The sequence below is a fragment of the Dasypus novemcinctus genome, chromosome 30, assembly GCF_030445035.2.
Source record: "Dasypus novemcinctus isolate mDasNov1 chromosome 30, mDasNov1.1.hap2, whole genome shotgun sequence".
Taxonomy (NCBI): domain Eukaryota; kingdom Metazoa; phylum Chordata; class Mammalia; order Cingulata; family Dasypodidae; genus Dasypus; species Dasypus novemcinctus.
Genome location: NC_080702.1, coordinates 47,502,182 through 47,524,610, shown reverse-complemented (window position 1 = coordinate 47,524,610; position 22,429 = coordinate 47,502,182).

Here is a 22,429-nt window from a genome sequence, read left to right as displayed (position 1 = left end):
TTTTTTGAACATGATAAAGAGTGTATATGAAAAACCTAAAGCCAATATTGTTTACAATGGAGAAATCCTAGACTCCTTCCCTCTAAACTCAGGAACAAGACAAGGATGCCCACTGTCGCCGCTCCTATTTAACATTGTCTTAGAAGTACTTGCTCGAGCACTGAGGCAAGAACCAGAAATAAAAGGCATTCAAATTGGAAAGGAAGAAATCAAAATTTCATTATTTGCAGATGACATGATCCTATACATAGAAAACCCTGAGAGATCTACAACGAAGATTCTAGAACTCATAAATGAGTTTAGTAAAGTCGCAGGTTATAAGATCAATGCGCAAAAATCAGTAGCATTTCTGTACACCAATAATGAGCAAGATCAGGAGGAAATCAAGAAACAAATACCATTCACAATAGTAAATAAAAAAATCAAATACTTAGGAATAAATTTAACTAAAGAGGTAAAGAACTTATACACTGAGAACTATACAAGATTGTTCAAGGAAATCAAAGAAGACCTAAATAAATGGAAGACTATTCCTTGTTCATGGATAGGAAGACTGAACATTATTAAGATGTCTATCCTACCAAAATTGATCTACACATTCAATGCAATCCCAATAAAAATCAATGCAGCCTTCTTTAAGGAACTAGAAAAACTAACTATGAAATTTATTTGGAAAGGAAAGATACCCCGAATAGCCAAAGACATACTGAAAAAGAAAAACGAAATTGGAGGAATCACACTACCTGACTTCAAAACATACTATAAAGCTACGGTGGTGAAAACAGCATGGTATTGGCATAAGGAGAGACATATAGACCAATGGAATCGAATTGAAAGCGCTGATATAGAACCTCACATATACAACCACATAATATTCGATAAAGCCACCAAACCCTCTCAACTGGGAGAGAGTGGCCTATTCAACAAATGGTGTCTGGAGAACTGGATAGCCATATGTAGAAGAATGAAAGAGGATTACCATCTCACACCTTATACAAAGATCAACTCAAGATGGATCAAAGACCTAAATATAAGAGCCAAGACCATAAAAACCTTAGAAAGCAGTGTAGGGAAACATCTACAGGACCTTGTAATAGGTAATGGATTTATGAATATCTCACCAAAAGCACGAGCAGCAAAAGAACTAATAGATAAATGGGACTTCCTCAAAATTAAAGCCTTCTGCACCTCAAAGGAGTTTGTCAAGAAAGTAAAAAGGGAGCCCACACAGTGGGAGAAAATATTTGGCAATCATATATCTGATAAGAAACTTATAACTTGCATATATAAAGAACTCCTACATCTTGAAAATAAAAAGATAAACAATCCATTTAAAAAATGGGAAAAAGACTTAAACAGACACTTCTCCGAAGAAGAAATTCAAATGGCAAGAAAGCACATGAAAAAATGTTCCAAATCTCTAGCTATCAGGGAAATTCAAATCAAAACCACAATGAGATACCATCTTACACCCATAAGATTGGCAGCTATGAAAAAAACAGAAGAATACAAGTGCTGGAGAGGATGTGAAGGAAGGGGAACACTCATCCACTGCTGGTGGGAATGCAGAAGGATCCAACCATTCTGGAGAACGGTATGGCGGTTTCTCAAAAAACTAGCCATAGATTTGCCATATGACCCAGCAATACCACTGCTGGGAATATACCCAGCAGAACTGAAAACAAGAACACAAACCAATATATGTACACCAATGTTCATAGCAGCATTGTTCACCATTGCCAAAAGTTGGAATCAACCCAAATGCCCATCAACAGACGAGTGGATCAATAAAATGTGGTATATACACACAATGGAATACTACTCGGCTGTAAGAACAAACACACTACAAACACATGTGATAACATGGATGAATCTTGAGAACCTTATGTTGAGTGAAGCAACCCAGACATTGAAGGACAAATACTACATGACCTCAATGATATGAAATAAACAAGCTGCCCTAGATAGCAAGAGACTGAACGATAGGCTTGCAGGAAATCGGAGGGTGGAGGAAGGATATGAGCCGATGTCTGCAGGGGTGGAATTTAAGACGAGATGGTGGTAAGTATGAACACAAAGAAGAGATAAAAGGGGGGCAAGGGGTTGCCTTTGCTTGGGGCTTTGCGGGTTTGAGGGTGGCTGGGGAGGGACGGGTGGGTAACGTTGCCCAAAAGTGGGGGGAGGGAGGGGTAGCATACGAACCAGGAGAGGGTCAGGTGTTGGTGGAGAGTAAAATGCCGAGAAAATCATATCAAAATATAATAAAGAGGGTTACCTGTTTAGAATGCTCGGAGGGGAGGGTCTGATGCAGGACGGGCTCCTGGGGAATGTCTAAATGCTCATTCTGCCAGAGTGGGTGACACCATGGGGTAGAAACCCAAGTAGTGAGAGTGGGGGTGGACCCACATCCTGGGGAGGACTAATGCCATCAAATAGAGGGAACTGTATCCCTCGAGAGAAAGGGTGGCTCCCAGGGCATTGGGGCAGTTGAGCAAGTTAGGCCCTGAACACTATTCCATCTATCTCTGGAAGTGGCTCCTCAGGAAACGGAGGTTGGCTATCACTGAGGGCACCAAGGTGGAAGGGAAAATGGACGTTAAATGTGTGGAACCAAAGTAAATGGGGGGTAAGAGAGGAGTTTCTTGAGAGTACACAAGGATGGATATAAAACATGTAATATTACACCATAACATATAGGAGATGACAGACTGATAATGTAAACCATAATGTAAAACATAGGATAACTAAAAATGTAAAGAACTGTGTATCCTAAAGTATGCACCATAATGTAAACACAGATGTCACCTTGTTAGAAAGCTAATGTCTCAGACTCTGTACATCACTTTAAGTAAATATGATATGAATAGGGCGTAAGAGTATCACTGTGGAAGGGAAAAGGTTTTCTGGTGGATGTGTGGGAGTGCTGTATATTATATATATACATTGCTGTGGTCTAGGACTCCTGTGAAGAAAAGCTGAATAATTAGGGGGGGGGGGGAAAAAAAGAAAAAAATAGGATGTGGAATTTTTTCAAGTCAACATTCTTTATCTAAGTTCTTTATCTAACTTTATCCAAGTTCTTTATCTATCCTTTAAACTCATCGCTATATGCCATTCCCTAGTAAGGGACCATGACATTATATTGGGCTTCAAATTTCGGGGAGTTCTGGATCACAGAGTGTTTCAACAATGGCAATGGAGGGATACTGGTATGGGATACCAATGACAGGTGATATATGACTGACAGGGAGCTGTACAGAACATATGTCCAGGGTGCATGGTAATGTTTGGATATACTCATAGTGGCAACAATTAAAAGCCACAGTAGGGGGGGTACTGGGTTCCTGGCCAGTGGTGCTCTGTCGTGGTCCCTAGGGGAGCAGCGACAGTCTCCCAGGTACAGTGGTGGGGACCGGGAGGGAGTGAGGGTTCAACAGTGAGCCCCTGATACTAATGACTATGCTTGTGAGCTGATAAACCCAAAATAATAACAAGGCCTAGAGCAACTTTGTGCCTGGGAATTTCCTTCTGTCAGCCTTCATGTTACTCAAATGTGGCCAGTCTCGAAGCCAAACTCAGCATGTAAATGCAATGCCTTCCCCCCAGCGTGGGACATGACACCCGGGGATGAGCCTCCCTGGCAACGAGGGACCACTATCAAATAACAACTGATGATGCAACTGGAAAATGACCTTATACGGAAGGTTCAATGCGGATCAGCAGAATATCCATGTCTACATAAAATACCATGACTTTAAAATGCTGTTTGACCTAAAGTAAGGGGGAAACGGAAAGGAGAAATGAGTTTATATGGCTACGAGTTTCTAAAAAAGAGTCTGGAGGCTGGCAGAAGGTTTGCCCTCATGCACAACTGAGCAGAGTCAGAGAGACAGATAAAGCAGATACAACCCCCAGATATTAGTTCCTTTGAGGGCTAAAGAGACCCATGGGAGTTATGGTCATGGCCGATGGGGTTAACTACCAGGGCAGATGGCCCCTCTTTGGAAATGGTGTTTATGTGTGATGAATCTGGACTCAGATGGGATCTCCCTTCATAAGACTTTCATGCTAATGTGCTGGAGGTGCAGTTAATGTTGGGGTTTAAGATATATTTAGGGGATTTGAATCTCTGGACTGACAATGTGATAGCCAGATCCTGAGCCTCAACAGACTCCAGCACCTACAATCTGATTTATTGGACTTACCACACTCAGCTAAGATGGAGGTGAAGAAGGACAACCACCTCACCATGGAGCCTAGAGTGATTACAACTGAAAATGGGAGGATTGCATCCAGCATCCAGGTGGAATCTGACCCTCCTCTTGACATAGAGGTGCAATGGACGCAACCAATCCAATGTCCACATAGAAGAGGTGGCATTGGAATGGGAAAAGTGGACATAGTGGACGAAGGGTATGGGGAAAGGCAGGAAGAGATGAGAGGTGGAGGCGTCTTCGGGACATGGAGCTGCCCTGGATGGTGCTTCAGAGGTAATCACCGGACATTGTAAATCCTCACAGGGCCTACATGATGGAATAGAGGAGAGTATGGGCCATGATGTGAACCAATGTATATGAGGTGCAGAGGTGCCCAAAGATGTACTTACCAAATCCAATGGATGTGTCATGATGATGGGAACGAGTGTTATTGGGGGGGGAGAGGGGGGGTGGGGGGGTGGGGTTGAATGGGACCTCACATATATATTTTTAATGTAATATTATTACAAAGTCAATAAAAAATAAAAAAATTAAAAAAAAAAAAAGAAATGTGAAGAAGAAGAATTTGGAAAGTAGGACAGAAATGACAAAAGGAGGGGTGATTGAACAAATCTAAAATGGCTTGGTCATATGGAATCTCACTCCCCTTGTTCAAGCATTGACAATAATTGTTGAGGACTGAAAGAATTTGGGGATCTAAGGTTCCGATTTTTGGACAGATGGATTTATTGTTAAGTGGGTTATGACACCAGGTAGGATTACAGTAAACGATGAGACTTTTCAGCCAGAAATCAGATTCAAGACCAAGGTCTGAAAGACTTTGGAAGATGTGCCACAGAGGTTTCGTTTTAGGGGTTTGGATTGGCTGTTCCCCATGGGTTTAAGGAGATTTCACTAAGTCCTGAGATGTTGGTGGATCACAGAGCAGGGTCTCACCCTGTGTCTTTTCAGACAAGATATGGAGAAGAGGATGAGAGGGAAGCATCCCTTGGTCTAGTCATTCCATGGAACAAAGGGCCCTGGACCCTAGGCAGCCCTCTACTCAGGGCTGGTGTTTTTGAGACAGGACATGTTGTTCTAGACAACAGAGCACAGAACACAGCAGAAGAAGGTGCTGGAAAGACGGGAAAAGGTGTGAAGCTCTTTCCCCAGTTTTCTGTGAGAGTTTATCTGAGTTTAGCTGAGAATGGAGGAGGGTATCAGAAAGAACAACCCTGCCAGTGTGGATGGAACAGGGATCAGACAAGTGAGCTCCCTTGATCTCTGCTTCCTGGGTTTCAGCACAAAAATGTTTGTTTTGGAGGCAAACTGAGGAAGGGAGACATCTTAGTAATCAGACCTGAAGCTGAGGTACAATCAAACAAAGCCATTAATGAGCTTATCAAGTGGGCTGCATTAGAAATTTATAACTCATTCTGAAGCTAGAGTAATGCGGAGCTAGTTTGTGATAGTTTATTCTAGCTTTGCAGTTTTAAGTTCAGGGCTCCATAACTCATATAGGCTTTATAGATCCATCTGTGTCCCTCAGAAATGGGCAGCTGCTATCAGACTGGAATGTTTAGAGAGGGAGCTGGGAAGGAGCAGGGTAGGAACTCTGGTTCCATAACAGTTAGGAATCTGCACCTGTAGAAAGAGGGGTAGTGAGCGGGGCTGAAGAGATCCCCGGGCATAACACAAACCATAGCATTTATGTTAATACGGTGATAGCTGCTTTTGACTAAATTTGCATTGCTCTTGTCTCTTTGCTAGATGTTTCATCTACATGTAACCAGAAAACCAAACACGTGTTTCAGAATTTATCCTCCTGGGTATCTGAGAAGGTATAGATATTCATCCTCTCTTATTTTTGACATTCCTGTCTATGTACCTGGTCACTGTCTTTGGAAACCTGCTCATCATCCTGGCCATCATCTCAGACTCCCACCTACACACACGCATGTACTATTTTCTCTTCAACCTTTATTTTACAGATATCTGCTTCATATCTACCGCCACCCCAAAGATGTGGTGAACATCCAGACAGAGAGCAAAGCAATAACTTATGAAAACTTCCTCAACCAGATGTATTTTTTCCTGCTTTTTGCAGGATTAGACAACTTCCTTTAGACTGTGGTGGCCTATGACAACTTCAAGACAATATGTCACCCCTTTCACTATACAGTCATCATGAATCCCTGACTGTGTGGCCTTCTGCTGTGGCATCCTGGTTAATGAATGTTTTGGACTCTTTCTTACATGACTTAATGATTTTGAGATTGTCATTTTGTACAGAGTTGAAAATTCCCCACATTTTCTGAGAACTTAATCAGGTTGTTCAACTTACTTGCTCTGGAAACTTCCTTAAAAACTTAGTGATATATTTTGCAATTGGACTTCTGGGTGTTATTCCAATCACTAAGATCCCTTTATCTTACTCTAAGGTTGTTTCTTCCATTTTGAGAAATTCAATAGTTGAAAACAATTACAGAACATTTTCTACATATGTGTTTTACCTCTCAATTGTGACCTTGTTTAATGGTACAGGTCTTGGAGTGTATCCTAATTCCTCTGCTACCCCAAACTCAAGGGCAAATGCAATATCCTCAGTGATGTTCATGGTGGCCACTCCCATGATGAACCTCTTTAACACAGTCTTAGAAAAAAGGATTTTAAACAGTTCTTAAGGAACCTTTCCAGGTAAGAAACATTATTTGTAAAAAGAATCTTTTGCCTCAAGTTTAGAAATGTTCTCCTGATTAACAGAATTCAGACACTGGAAGATCTAAATCTAGATACTTTTATCACTACATAGAGAGATAATCTCTAAATGTCTACTTTATAGAAATTTTTTTCTTCTGTAATTAATTTTAAATCATTTTACCTCTTAGATTGTATTGCCTCTTACACTATTGAAGACAAAATCTCCAGCCTGAGTTTTCAGGTCTAAACGTTTTACTACAGGACATTGGTAAATGTAAAATTACAGTAGGTATTGGAGGAATCAGTGTGTACAGCAGTCACTGTCACATGAAAGCAATTGTTCCTGTGCTACATGGATTTGGTGAAAAACAATATTTCATAGCAAAGGTTTTTATACTTGTTGCCAAGGTTTGTGCTAATAGACTCCAGAAATAGATCACATCCTGAACTGAGGTTAACATCTGATTAAACTTGCAGTAATCCACATTCCACCTCCCATATGTGCCCTTCTTTTGAACATTCAACTCTAATTAGGTCAGATTGTAATCAAAGTTAAATTTCTGATTACTCAAACATTAATAATGTCACCAATCTCAGTGATTCTTCCAGAGAATCAATTTTGTGGCTAAATATTATTTTGATAGGCAGAAAATTTTCTGGAAATTTATCTTGGAGTTTCCTACAATAATAATACTCATTTATAGATCATAAAATGCACCATGAATAGAAATCATAGAAGACCTAAACAATTGGAAGAATATTCTCTGTTCTTTAATTAAAACATAAATATCATGAAGATGTCAGTTCTATGGAAACTGATTTATATTTTCCACGCAATCACAATCAAAATTCTGAAAGCTTACCTAACAGTACACTAAAAGTCAATTTGCAAAATTTTTGGAAGGGACAGGGGACCCAAACAGCCATGACCATACTAAAAAACAAAAGGGAAGCTAGAGGACTCACTTTCTGATGTTGAGTCATATTCAAAGTGACTGTCATCAAAACAGTAAAATATGGGCACAAACATGGGCATATTGGCCAATGGATGATTCCACTGGAGTATTCAGAAATAGGCCCTAACATGTTCAGTCAACTGAGTTTTGATAAGCCTACCAAGTCCTCTTTACTGGGACAGAGCATTCTCTTAAAGACATGGGTCCTGGAAGAACTGGAATGAAAGAATGAAAGAGGACCTCCATCTCTTTCCAGAATATCACCTCCAAATGGATCAAAGATCCACACATACAGGCTGGGGCACTTCCTAAAAGATAATATACAAGAAAATGTCAAGGTTTTTGTAATAGGTGTGTTCTCTTAAATATTATACCTAATGCATGAGCAACAAAAGAAAAATTCCATCAAAATTAAACACATTTGCATCCAAAAGGACTTTGATAGGGTGGTTAAAAGACAGCCTATTAAATGGGTAAAATATTTTAAGTCACACATCCAACAAAGGTTTAATATCCATGATATATATGAAGAGATCCTACAAATCAACAATATAAAGACAAATGGACATGGTTAAAAAATGGGGAAAACTCTTGAATAGACATTTCTCTAAAGAAATTATAATGCTGAAATATCTTCAGAAAATGTCCAACCACACTAGCTATTAGGGAAATGCAAATCAAAGCTACATGAGATGTCATTTCACACATAACTGAATAGTCACAATTTTTTAAAAAACTACAAATTTTGAAGAGGATGTAGAGAGAAAGAAATGATTATGCAATATTGTTGGAAATCTAGAATATTAGAGCCACTGTTGACATCTGCTTTGAATTTCCTAAGGAAGTTAGACATATATATACCATGTGACCAATCATACCATTCCTAGGTGTAAACAAAGAACTGAAACCAAGGACACAAACAGGCACCCACATACCAATGTTTACAGTAACATTAGTCACAATTGCCAAAAGATGGAAACAGACCAAGCATCTATCAAATCATGATTGGATAAAAATTTGTTGTGTGTATACAAGAAGAACTTTTATTTAGCTGTTAGAACAAATGAAATCATGAAGTATATGGCAACATGGGTGAACATGGGTGGCATTAAGTTCAAAGAAGCTAGTAAGATATAGATGCCCAAATATTATATGATTTTCTATTATGAACTGAATATAATGAGAAAACTCGTGGAGCTAATAGCTAGAAAATGTCACCAGAAAATGTGAAGTAAGAGAATGAAAAGGTGAGTTTAATCTGAGCAGAACTGTTAAAAATGAATTTGTAAATATTTGGAAATGCATAGAAATGTCGAAAGAACATCATACTGTTTGTAACTAGCAATCCTAATATATGGATATGACAGTAGTCAAAAAGGAAAGAATGATTTCTATTATTAGGAGGATAGCTAAACAATGAAGCTTTGGACTGTATAGAATAACGAACTATCTTGTGAAAAATCAGTATATTAATTTCACAAATTAAGATTGTTTTTCTATGAAACAAAACGGATATATGTTAATACTACAAGATGTTAATATCAGGGTGATATCTGAGCAAAAATTCAACCAAAGCAAACTATGACTAGTAGTCTATAGTAAAATATTAATAACTTCCATCAATGGTAAAAGAAGGATTTATGCTAAGTGAAAGAAACTAGACAAAAATTACTACATATTATTAGACTCTGTTTATACAAAATGTAAATACAAATAAATTTTAGAGTTAGAAATAGATTAGAAGAAATGAATGGCAGCAGAATGATTACATGATGAGAGGTGAAGAAGGGGTATAGTTTGTTTTGTTTTAGTTAATTTTTTCTTTTCTTTTTTGGAGTAATGAAATACTCTAATATTGTTTGAAGTAATGAAAGCAAAACTCCAGTTGTACCACATAACATTGATTGTATACTATAGATGGATTTTATGGTTTATGATTAAATTTCAATAAAATTAATTAAGAAAAGTGATTTAGAGATTTTTTCCACTGCCATGTATGACATTTTCAAATGTTAACCTCAGATATTAGGAAATAAAATGAAGGTTTTTACGTAGACATGCTGTTTCTCTGTGAACTAGAAGAACACTAATTCTTTGTACATCACCTGACTCCAGAGCCATCACATCAACTGGTAAATGAGAGTGGCACTTTGGAATTAAAAATTGCTCTGTTATAATGTCCAATTTTGAAAAATAAACATGATCTGGTCATTTATTTTTATTCACTTCACATTCCGTGTCAATGTCTTCATTCACCTTATTTTTAAATTTATCAGTTGCATAGGATCAGACTATGATTTCATTGATTGATTGATTGATTGACTGATTTTGTAAAAATATTACATTAAAAAAATATGAGGTCCCATTCACCCCACCACCCCCACCGCACCCCTCCCCCCCCAGCAACACTCACTCCCATCATCATGACACATCCATTGCATTTGGTACATCTCTGGGCATCTCTGGGCATCTCTGCACCTCATGATCATTGGTCCACATCATGGCCCACACTCTCCCCCATTCCATCCAGTCGGCCCTGGGAGGATTTACAATGTCCGATGATCACCCCTGAAGCACCATCCAGGGCAACTCCAAGTCCCAAAGGAGCCTCCACATCTCATCTCTTCGTGCCATTCCCCTTACGTATCAGCCAACATGTCCACTTTTCCCACTCCAATGCCACCTTTTCTCTTGGATTGGTTGTGTCCGTTGCACCTCTATGTCAAGAGGAGGCTCAGATTCCACATGGTTACTGGATGCAATCCTCCTGCTTTCAGTTGTAAGCACTCTAGGCTCCATGGTGTGGTGGTTGTCCTTCTTCAACTCCATCTTAGCTGAGTGAGGTGAGTCCAATAAATCAGATTGTAGGAGCTGGAGTCTGTTGAGGCTCAGGGCCTGGCTATCATATTGTCAGTAAAAAGAGTCAATCCCCTAAATATATCTTAAACCCCAATACCAACTACAATTCCAGTAAAGTAGCATGATAGTCTTATGAAAAGAGATCCCCTCTGGGTCTAGTTTCATCACACAGAAACACCAGCTCCAAAGAAGGGCCATCTGACATGGCAGTGAACCCTATCTACCATGACCATAGGACCCATGGGTCCCTTTAGCCCTCAAAGGAACCAATACCTGGGGATTGTATCTACTTTATCTCTTAGACTCTGCTCAGTTGTGCATAAGGGCAATCCTTCTGACAGCCTCCAGACTCTTTTTTTTTAAGAGACTCATAGCCATATAAACTCATATCTCCTTTCTATTTCCCCCTTACATTAGGTCAAACAGCATTTTAAAGTCATATTATTCTATGTAGACAGGGATATTCTACTGATCCACATCGAACCTTCAATTCAAGGTCATTTTCCAGTTGCATTATCAGTTGTTAGTTGATAGTGATCCTTCGGTGCCAGGGAGGCTCATCCCCGGGTGTCATGTCCCACACTGTGGGGAAGGCATTGTATTTAGATGCTGAGTTAGGCTTCGAGACTGGCCACATTTGAGTAACATGAAGGCTGTCAGGAGGAAATTCCCAGACACAGTGCTGCTCTAGGCCTTGTTCTTATTTCTGGCATATAGGCTCACAAGCATAGTCATTAGTATCAGGGGCTCACTGTTGGACCCTCATTCTTTCTCGGTCCTTGCCACTGCACCGGGGGACTGCCACTGCTCCCCTAGGGACCATGGCACAGCACCCCCGGCCAGGGACCCAGTACCCCCCCAGCTGTAGTTTTTAATTGTTGCCACTATGAGTATATACAAACATTACCATGCACCCTGGACATACACCCTGTATAGCTCCCTGTGAGCCATATATCACCTGTCAATAGTATCCTATACCAGTATTCCTCTGCTGCCATTGTTGGACCACTCTGGGATCCAGAACTTCCTGAAAATTGAAGCCCCAATATAATGTCAGGATCTCTTACTAGCAAAATGGTATATAGCGATGGGTTTAAAGGTTAGATATAGAATACGTGTTGACTTGGAAAAATTCTACATTCTATCTATTTCTTTTCCTTTTTTTTTCCCCCTAATTATTGAACTTCTCTTCACAAGAGCCCTAGACCACAGCAATTCATGTATACAATATACAGCACTCCCACACATCCACCACAAAACCTTTTCCCTTCCACAGCACTACTCTTACAACCTATTCACAACATATTTACTTAAAGTGATGCCCAGAGTCTGAGACAATAGCTTTCAAACCAGGTGACATCTGTGCTTACATTGTGCGGCATACTTTAGGACACGCAGTTTTCTAACATTTTTAGTTATCCTATGTTTTACATTTTGGTTTACATTATCATTCTGTCATCCCCTATATGTTTATGATGTAATATTACATGTTTTATATCCATCCTTGTGTACTCTCACGAAACTCCTCCTCTTACCACACATTTACCTTGGTTCCACATATTTAACATCCATTTTCCCATCCCCTTGGTGCACACAGTGACAGCCATCCTCCGTTTCACGAGGAGACACGTCCAAAGATACTTGCAACAGTGTTCAGGTCCTAACTTGCTCAGCTGCCCCAATGCCCTGGGAGCCACCCTTTCTCTCGACAGATACAGTTCCCTCTATTTGATGGCATTAGTCCTCCCCAGGATGTGGGTCCACCCCCACTCTCAGTACTTGGGTCTCTACCCAATGGTATCACCCACTCTGGCAAAATTAGCATTCAGACATTCCCCAGGAGCCCGTCCCGCATCAGACCATCCCCTCCGAGCATCCTAAACAGGTAACCCTCTTAATTATATTTTGATATGATTTTCTCAGCATTTTACTCTCAACCAACACATGACAATCTCCTGTGTTCGTATGCTACCCCCCCACCCCCCACTTTTTGGGCAATATTACCCATCTGCCCATCCCCAGCCCCCCTCTAACACGCAAAGCCCCACCCAAAGGCAACCACTTGCCCCCATTTTATCTCTTCTTTGTGCTCATACTTACCACCAGCTCATCATAAATTCCACCCCTGCAGACGTCGGCTCACATCCTTCCTCCACTCCCCGAATTCCTGTTAGCATATCGTTCAGTCTCTAGCTCTCTGAGGCAGCTTGTTTATTTCATATCATTGAGATCATGTAGTATTCGTCCTTCAATGCCTGGGTTGCTTCACTCAACATAAGGTTCTCAAGATTCATCCATGTTATCACGTGTGTTTGTAGTGTATTTGTTCCTACAGCCGCGTAGTATTCCATTGTGTGTATATACCACATTTTATTGATCCACTCATCTGTTAATGGGCATTTGGGTTGATTCCAACTTTTGGCGATAGTGAACAATGCTGCTATGAACATTGGTGTACATATATCGGTTTGTGTCCTTGTTTTCAGGTCTGCTGGTTATATACCCAGCAGTGGTATTGCTGGGTCATATGGCAAATGTATGGTTAGTTTTTTGAGAAACCGCCAAAGTGTCCTCCAGAATAGTTGAATCCTTCTGCATTCCCACCAGCAGTGGATGAGTGTTCCCCTTTGTTCACATCCGCTACAGCATTTGTATTCTTCTGTTTTTTTTATAGCTGCCAATCTTATGGGGGTAAGAGGGTATCTCATTGTAGTTTCAAATTGCATTTCCCTGATAGCTAGAGATTTGGAGCATTTTTTTCATGTGCTTTTTAGCCATTTGTATTTCTTCTTTGGAGAAGTGTCTGTTTAAAGCTTTTTCCCATTTTTTAAATGGGTTGTTTATCTTTTTATTTTCAAGATATAGGAGTTCTTTATATATGCAAGTTATAAGTTTCTTATCAGATATATGGTTGCCAAATATTTTCTCCCACTGTGTGGGCTCCCTTTTTACTTTCTTGACAAACTCCTTTGAGGTGCAGAAGGCTTTAATTTTGAGGAAGTCCCATTTTTTCTATTAGTTCTTTTGCTGCTCGTGCTTTTGGTGTGATATTCATGAATCCATTTCCTATTACAAGGTCCTGTAGATGTTTCCCTAAACTGCTTTCCAAGGTTTTTATGGTCTTGGCTCTCATATTTAGGTCTTTGATCCATCTTGAGTTGATCTTTGTATAAGGTGTGAGATAGAAGTCCTCTTTCATTCTTCTACATATGGCTATCCAGTTCTCCAGGCACCATTTGTTTAATAGGCCACTCTCTCCCAAATGAGAGGGTTTGGTGGCTTTATCGAATATTATATGGCTATATATGTGAGGTTCTATATCAGAGCTTTCAATTCGATTCCATTGGTCTTTGTGTCTCTCCTTATGCCAATACCATGCTGTTTTCATTACTGTAGCTTTGTAGTATGTTTTGAAGTCAGGTAGTGTGATTCCTCCAATATCGTTTTTCTTCTTCGATATGTCTTTGGCTATTCGGGGTCTCTTTCCTTTCCAAACAAATTTCATACTTAGTTTTTCTAGTTCCTTAAAAGAAGGATGTGTTGATTTTTATTGGGATTGCATTGAATATGTAGATCAGTTTTGGTAGGATAGACATCTTAATAATATTCAGTCTTCCTATCCACGAACAAGGAATATTCTTCCATTTATTTAGGTCTTCTTTGGTTTCCTTGAACAGTCCTGTATAGTTCTCGGTGTATAGGTTTCTTACCTCTTTAGTTAAATTTATTCCTAAGTATTTGATTTTTATTTAATTTCTATTGTTAATGGTATTTGTTTCTTGATTTCCTCCTGATCTTGCTCATTATTGATGTACAGAAATGCTACTGATTTTTGCGCATTGATCTTATAACCTCCGACTTTACTAAACTCATTTATGAGTTCTAGAAGCTTTGTTGAAGATCTCTCAGGGTTTTCTATGTATAGGATCATGTCATCTGCAAATAATGAAATTTTGACTTCTTCCTTTCCAATCTGAATGCCCTTTATATCTGGTTCTTGCCTCAGTGCTCGAGCAAGTACTTCTAAGACAATGTTAAATAGGAGCGGAGACAATGGGCATCCTTGTCTTGTTCCTGAGTTTAGAGGGAAGGATTTTAGGATTTCGCCATTGTAAACAATGTTGGCTGTAGGTTTTTCATATATACTCTTTATCATGTTCAGAAAATTTCCTTATATTCCAATCTTTTGGAGTGTTTTTATCAAGAAAGGGTGCTGTATTTTGTCAAATGCTTTTTCTGCATCTATAGATATAATCATGTGATTTTTTTCCTTCAATCTGTTTATATGGTGTATTATGTTGATTGATTTTCTTATGTTGAACCATCCTTGCATCACTGGAATAAATCCTACTTGGTCGTGTTGTATAATTCGCTTAATGTGTTGTTGAATACAATTAGCAAGTATTTTGTTAAGTATTTGTGCATCTAGGTTCATTAGAGAAATTGGTCTGTAATTTTCCTTTTTTGTGGTGTCTTTGTTTGGCTTTGGTACTAGGGTAATGTTGGCGTCATAGAAGGAGTTCGGCAATTTTCCATTTGTTTCGATTTTTTGGAATAGTTTCAGCAGGATTGGTGTTAATTCTTTCTGGAATGTTTTGTAGAATTCACCTGTGAAGCCGTCTGGACCTGGGCTCTTCTTAGTTGGGAGATTTTTAATGACTGATTCTATCTCTCTGCTTGTGATTGGTTTGTTAAGATCATCAATTTCTTCTTTCGTCAATATGGGTTGCTTATGTGTTTCTAGGAATTTGTCCATTTCCTCTAAATTGTCATTTTTGTTGGAATATAGTTTTTCAAAGTATCCTCTTATGATAGTCTTTATTTCTGTGGGGTCAGTGGTGATATCGCCTTTCTCATTTCTTATTTTGTGTATTTGCATCTTCTCTCTTTTTTTCTTTGTTAGTCTCACTAAAGGTTTGTCAATTTTGTTTATCTTCTCAAAAAACAGCTCTTGGTCTTGTTTATCTTTTCAAATGCTTTCTTTTTGTTTTTTTTTTTTATGTTTTCACCATTTTTATTCAGTTTCACAATCAACTTTTTTTACCAATCCTGCACAGGTTAAACCTCAGCTTTCCATTCTCTACATTCATACTATTCTCTGGTAAACTATTCTAATTATTAATTCCATGAGTTTACACGATATATTCAGATCATGATAGCACAGTCATACAGTATTTGTCCTTTAGTTTCTGACTTGCTTCACTTAACATGATAGGCTCCAGCTTCATCCATGTTGTCATATGCTTCACTACTTCATTTCTTCTTAATATTGTATAATAATCTATTGTTTGTATGCACCATAACTTCTTTATCCACTCCTCAATTGATGGACACCTGGGTTGTTACCAATTTTTGGCAATCATGAATAATGCAACTATGAACATTGACGAGTAAATGTCTGTTCTTGTATCTGCTCTCCGTGCTGCTAGGTATATGCTTAGTAATGGTATTGCTCGGTTGCACGGAAAGTCTTTATTCAACTTCCTTTGGAACTGCCAAACAGTCCTCCACAGTGGCTGTACCATTCAACATTCCCTCCTACAGTAAATAAGCATTTCCATCTCTCCACATCCTCTCCAACAATTACAGTTTTCCCACTTTTTAATACTGGTGTGTCTAGTAGGTGTGAGATGATATCTTATTGTTGACTTGATTTGCATATCCCTGATTGCTAATGGCATTGAATTTTTTTCCATGTGTTTCTTTGCATTTTGAATTTCTTCTTTTGCAGTTATCTTTTCAAGTTTTTAGCCCATTTATTAAATCAGATAATTTGTCTTTTAATGGTTGTGCTGTATAATTTCCTTATATGGCATGGATATTAAAATATTATCAGAAATGTGAACGCCAAATATTTTCTGGTTCTTGGTTTCAGATTTAGGTCTTTGATCCATTCTGAGTTAATTTTTGTATAAGGTGTTACATAGGGTCCTCTTTCTTTCTTTTGGCTATGGATATCCAGTTCTCCCAGCACCATTTTTTAATAGAGTGTTCTGGTCCAGGGGGTAGGGCTTGACTGCTTTGTCAAAAATCTCTTTACTGTAGATGTGAGGGTCTATTTCTGAGTTCTGAAGTTGTTTCCATTGGGCGATATGTCTGTCTTTATGCCACTCTTATGCCTTTTATACAATGCATCTAAGTAATATTCTTTAAAGTCCAGAAGTGAGAGTCCTCTAAATTTTTTCTTCTTTTTAAAAGATATTTTGGCTATTTGGGGTGTCCTTACCTTCCTAATAAATTTGACAATTAGTTTTTTCATTTCTGCAAAAAGGCTGTTGTGATTTTTAAAAAAAATTTTTAATTGATTTTGTAAAAATATTACATTACAAAAAAATATAAGAGGACCCCTTCAACCCAACCACCCCCACCCCACCACTCTCCCCCCCCCAGCAACACTCATTCCCATCATCATGACACATCCATTGCATTTGGTAAGTACGTCTCTGGGCACCTCTGCACCTCATGGCCAATGGTCCACATCATGGCCCATACTCTCCCCCATTCCATCCAGTGGGCCCTGTGAGGATTTATAATGTCTGGTGATTGCCCCTGAAGTACCATCCAGGGCAGCTCCAAGTCCCTAAGACACCTCCACATATCATCTCTTCCTGCCATTCCCCATACCCATTAGCAATCATGTCCACTTTGCTTTATTATTTTCTATTTCATTTAGTTCTGCTCTTATCTTTGTTATTTCCTTCCTTTTTCTTCCTGTTGGGTCACTTTGTTGTTGTTTTTCTAATTCCTTCAAATGTGAAGTTAGGTCTTTAATTTTTGCTCTTTCTTCTTTTTTGATATATGAATTTATGGGTATAAATTTCCCTCTCAGTACTGCTTTTGCTGTATCCCATAAATTTTGGTATGTTGTTTTATCATTATCATTTGTTTCAAGGTAGTCATTGATTTCTTTTGAGATTTCCTCTTTGACCCACTGTTTTTCAAAGAGTGTGCTGTTTAATTTCCAAATCGTGGTGTGAAACCTGGGCCTCTGTCCCTTGCAAATTTCCAGCTTGACTCCACTGTGGTCAGAGATATTGTTTTGTATGATTTCAACCTTTCTGAATTCATTCAGCCTTTCTTTGTGGCCTAGCATATGGTCTATCTTGGAGAATGATCCATGTGCGCTTGAGAAGAATGTATATCCTGCTGTGTTTGGGTGTAATGATCTATATATTTCTATTAGTTCCAGCTCCTCTAATATAGTGTTCAAATGTTTTGTTTCTTTAATGATTCTCTTTTGAGATGTTCTGTCCAAGGTAGATAGTGGTGTATTAAAATCCCCCACTATGAATGTAAAGGCATCTATTGTTTCACTTAGTTTTTCCAGCATTTGCCTCATGTACTTAGAGGCACCCTTGTTAGGAGCATAAATATTTATGATTGTTCGATCTTCTTGACAGATTTTCCCTTTCACTAAAATGTAATATCCTTCCTTGTCTCTCACAATTGTTTCACATTTAAAGTCTATTTTGTCTGATATTAATATAGCTACTCTTGCCTTTTTTTGGTTATTGTTTGCTTGTATGATTGTTTTCCAGCCATGCACTTTCAATCTCCATGCGTCTCTGGGTCTAAGATGGGTCTCTTGTAGACAGCATACAGATGGGTCATATTTCCTTATCCAATGTCCCAGTCTGAATCTTTTGATAGGTGAGTTTAATCTGTTGTCATTCAGTGTTATTACTTTCAAGGAATTATTTGTGTAAGCCATATTTTGATTGGATTTGTGTTTGTCATATTTTGTTTGTATTTTTTTTTTGCCTTCTAGTTTGTCTTTTTTTGTTGCTCTTATACTCTCCTCCAACTCTGCCTGTCCTGTTTTTTCCTTTCTTCCTGCAGAACTCCCTTTAGAACTTCTTGAAGGGGAGGTTTCTTGTTGGTATACTCTTTCAGTTTTTGTTTATCTGCGAATATTTTGAACTCTCCATCTTGTTTGAATGCTAGTTTAGCTGGATAGAGTATTCTTGGTTGGAATTTTTTTTCCTTTAGTTTCTTGACTATATCATACCACTGCCTTCTTGCCTCCATGGTTTCAGATGAGAAATCAGCACTTAATCTTATGGAGCTTCCTTGTATGTGATGGTTTTCTTTTCTCTTGCGGCTTTTAGGATTTTCTCTTTGTCTTAAGCATTGGATAATTTGACGAGGGTATGTCTTGGGGTGGGCCTGTTGGGATTTATGACTAGTGGAGTATGCTGTGCTTCTTGGATATGTACGTCTGTCTCTTTCAGTAGATTTGGGAAGTTTTCAGCCATTATTTCCTGCAACACTCCTTCTGACCCCTTTCCCTTCTCTTCTCCTTCTGGAATACCTATAATATGTATATTTGAGTGTTTTGCATTGTCATTCAGGTCCCTAAGTCCTAGCTGGATTTTTTCTATCTTTTTATTGACCCCTTCTACTATCTGTTTGATTTCTGATGTACTGTCTTCCACATCACTAATTCTCTGCTCTGCCTCTTCTAGTCTGTTTATATTTGCTGCAGGTGTATTTTTGATTTCTTGAATTGTGCTGTTCATTCCCATCATGTCTGTTATGTTTATGCATATGTCTGCAATTTCCCCTCCCAGTGTTGTCTTCATATTGTTAACCTCTTTCATTACTTCATCAAATTTGTTGGTGATAAATGTTCTGAGATCTTTCATTGCTTTTGCGAAGTTCTGCTCCCCTTCCTGATTTTTAGTTTGTTGATTGGATTCAGCCATGTTTTCCTGATTACTGATTTGGTTTGTCAATTTTTGTTGCTTTCTGGTCATCATTTTATCTTGATGGGTTTAATCAGTTCCTTAGCTTCTTTGTCTAGTCTTGGAGATTAATTAGCTGTTGTTTTTGCATGTTATATCTTCTTTTTGTCACTTTGTTCTTCTTATTCTAATTTCTTGTTGCTGGTTAAGTTTACTTTAAAGGAAAGTATTAGTGCCCGGGAAAGGCAATTGTGTAAGCAAGGAAAAAGTGTAGAGTTGTATTGGTGATATATGTTAACAAAGCAAGAATATGAGATCTGGGAGGATGGAGGTTAGATTCATGTAAATTTTCTAGTGTTATAGCTGTAGGTAGAGTACCTATTATGAGGTAGATGACTGAATATGGGAGGAATATGGTATGAGCTACAAAGCTATTGTTTCCGTGAGAGAGGGAAAAAGAAAAGAAATGTAATAGTTTCAAGAGTGGATTCCAGACAGAAAACAAAACAAAGGTATTAGAAATTAAGAGTTAGACACTTTGTGGATCAAAGTAAGGGAGGTGGAGTTGTAATATAGGAGAGACAGTAGATGATGGCAGATATCAAGATGTAGGGGAAGGGGGATAGTGTAGGTAGCCTAAATCAGTTCACACAGAAATGAGGCAGTGGAGGATGGGAAAAGCCAGCAAATGTGAGGTGTTCCCTGTAGCACCTATTGTATACTTGAATTAAAATAAAATAAGTGGAAAATGAGGGACAAGATGGAAAGAGAAAACAGAAAAATAAAAATAAAATAATAATAAAAAAAGAAAGATGTGAAGAAAGGAAGAAAATAAAGAGGGTGGGCAAATGGTGGGGAACAGGTAGGGGGAAGAGAAATACAGGTATACACGAACCACAATTGCAACACTAACTGCAACACCAATGAAAAAACCCCTAAATAACTGTATAAAAAAAGGACTTTGGGGGACACGCTAGGAGAAAAGACTAGGGGATAATGCAATATTAGCAATCAGGGCATCAAAAAGAGTAAAAAATAAGATAAAATGAAAATAAAAACAAAACAATATGAACCAATAAAGATAAAATGCAAACGTTAAAGTCCAGAGCACTCAAGGACCCCAGGTGGACCCCAGGGCATGATGGATTCGGGGGTGGAAAGTCTGAGACACTGAAGACTCAAGAGGTGTGAGTCTGGGGTGTGGACCACCAGAGTCCAGGGGGCCCAGACCTGGCAACCTCAAATCCTGTCAACAGGAAGCTTAGGAGCCCCGCAGTGCAACACAGCCCTAAGGGATCCCCATAGCTGGGTACCAGCCCCATGGGGGAAGCCAGATCCACAAACTCTATATTTAATATCTGAACCCTGCAATTCACCTACTCCTCAGGGTTCCTTTTGTTGGTATATCGTCAATTCAGCCTTTGGACAGCTCCCATCCTGTGCTCCCACGCAACGGCCACTTGAGGGCACCTCAAACCACAGCCAGTTTAATGACCCAGATCCCAAGCCCCGCTGGTGGGCTGGGCTTCAGCTGGAAATGCTAAAAACAGACTCCAAAACCAGAACTCCCAAACTTCGCAAAATATTCCCCAATCTGCTTCCAGACGTGTCCCCCTCCCTCACTGCACCCTACAACAATCTCCCAATTGTGTTCCCTTATTGCCAAAAATCCAATTCCATTGCAGACCGGCAGCCAGATCTGTGGGGGCGGGGCTCCAGGCGGAAGCGCTACCACCCCGGTCCGCAACCAAAAACATCCCCCGCTTCACAACAAAACACCGTCTGTCTCCCAAAATCGATCTGCAAAGGCATCCTGTCCCATCAACCCCTCACCAGTCTGCCCAGGACCAGCGAATTCCCCAGCACAGCAGAGCATCCAAAAAAAGGAAAAAAAAAAACCCTGGCACGGCGGCTCCCGAGCTGCAGCAGCACCCGATACCGCGGATCCGCCCACCCACGGAGGGAACTTTCCACGCCCAGCTGGGACCTCCGTTTATATATTATAGACGTATCCTCTCTGTTACCTTCCCACCAAATCGACGTACAGACACCTTCTGACCAGCAAAAATCCCCGAAACAGCGCAGTCCCAAAGAGCCTTCAACGCCGCCCAGCCGCCTCCTGCAGGAGACACTACCAGGCAAGTTCACTCAGCCACCATTTTGCCCCAACTCCCCCCCCCAGACTATGATTTTGAGGCATACCAACATCTGACTGTAGTTTTCTGAGAAAATAGATTAGATTTATGCAGTCCAAGAAAATTTCTGGTTTATGACTGTGTCTTAATCTCAGAATTAAAAATCCCTAGCTTACCATTTTTTGAACAATTGCCCCAGTACAATTAAAATCCAAGTCCCTTGAAGTATGATAATGAACAAAATCATTTAAAACCTAAACCAGTCAGCTTTTCCAAATTTTTCCTGTTTGCTGTCTTTAGGGGTGAGGGCAAGCAAGGTGTTGTGAATCAGAATAGCCAGTGTACATACACTTGTGGTGTCCATTTATCCAATGGAAATAGTGTCTTTCTTGTTCTCACACCCAGTAACGTATATATCAGCTCCCAGTTTTCTATCCTGGAAGACCTATGTTGTGCATTCAGTCCTTATATCAGATAATTTACCTGTAGGGCTGATTTTATTTAGACAGAATCTCCTTTTTTAAAAAAAGTCTCTATTAGAGTTGATGGGCACTTGTTTGTTATTTTTCCCACCTTTTTGCAATAGTGAACAATGCTGCAATGAAGACGGGGGTGTAAATTGCTGTTTGGGACCTGTATTTATTTCTTCTGGACATACTCCTCCTAGAAGAACTGCTGAATCATACAGCAATTTTATATTCAGCTTCATGAGGAACCTCCAAACTGTCTTCCACAGAGGCAGCCCTATTCTATATTCCATCCAACAGTGACAGAGACTTCCTATTTCTTCACATTCTCTCCAGGACTTACAGTATTTTGTTATTTTACTTTAATGATCATTCTATGAGGTGTGATATGATATCTCATTACAGATTTGATTTACGTTTCCCTAATGACAG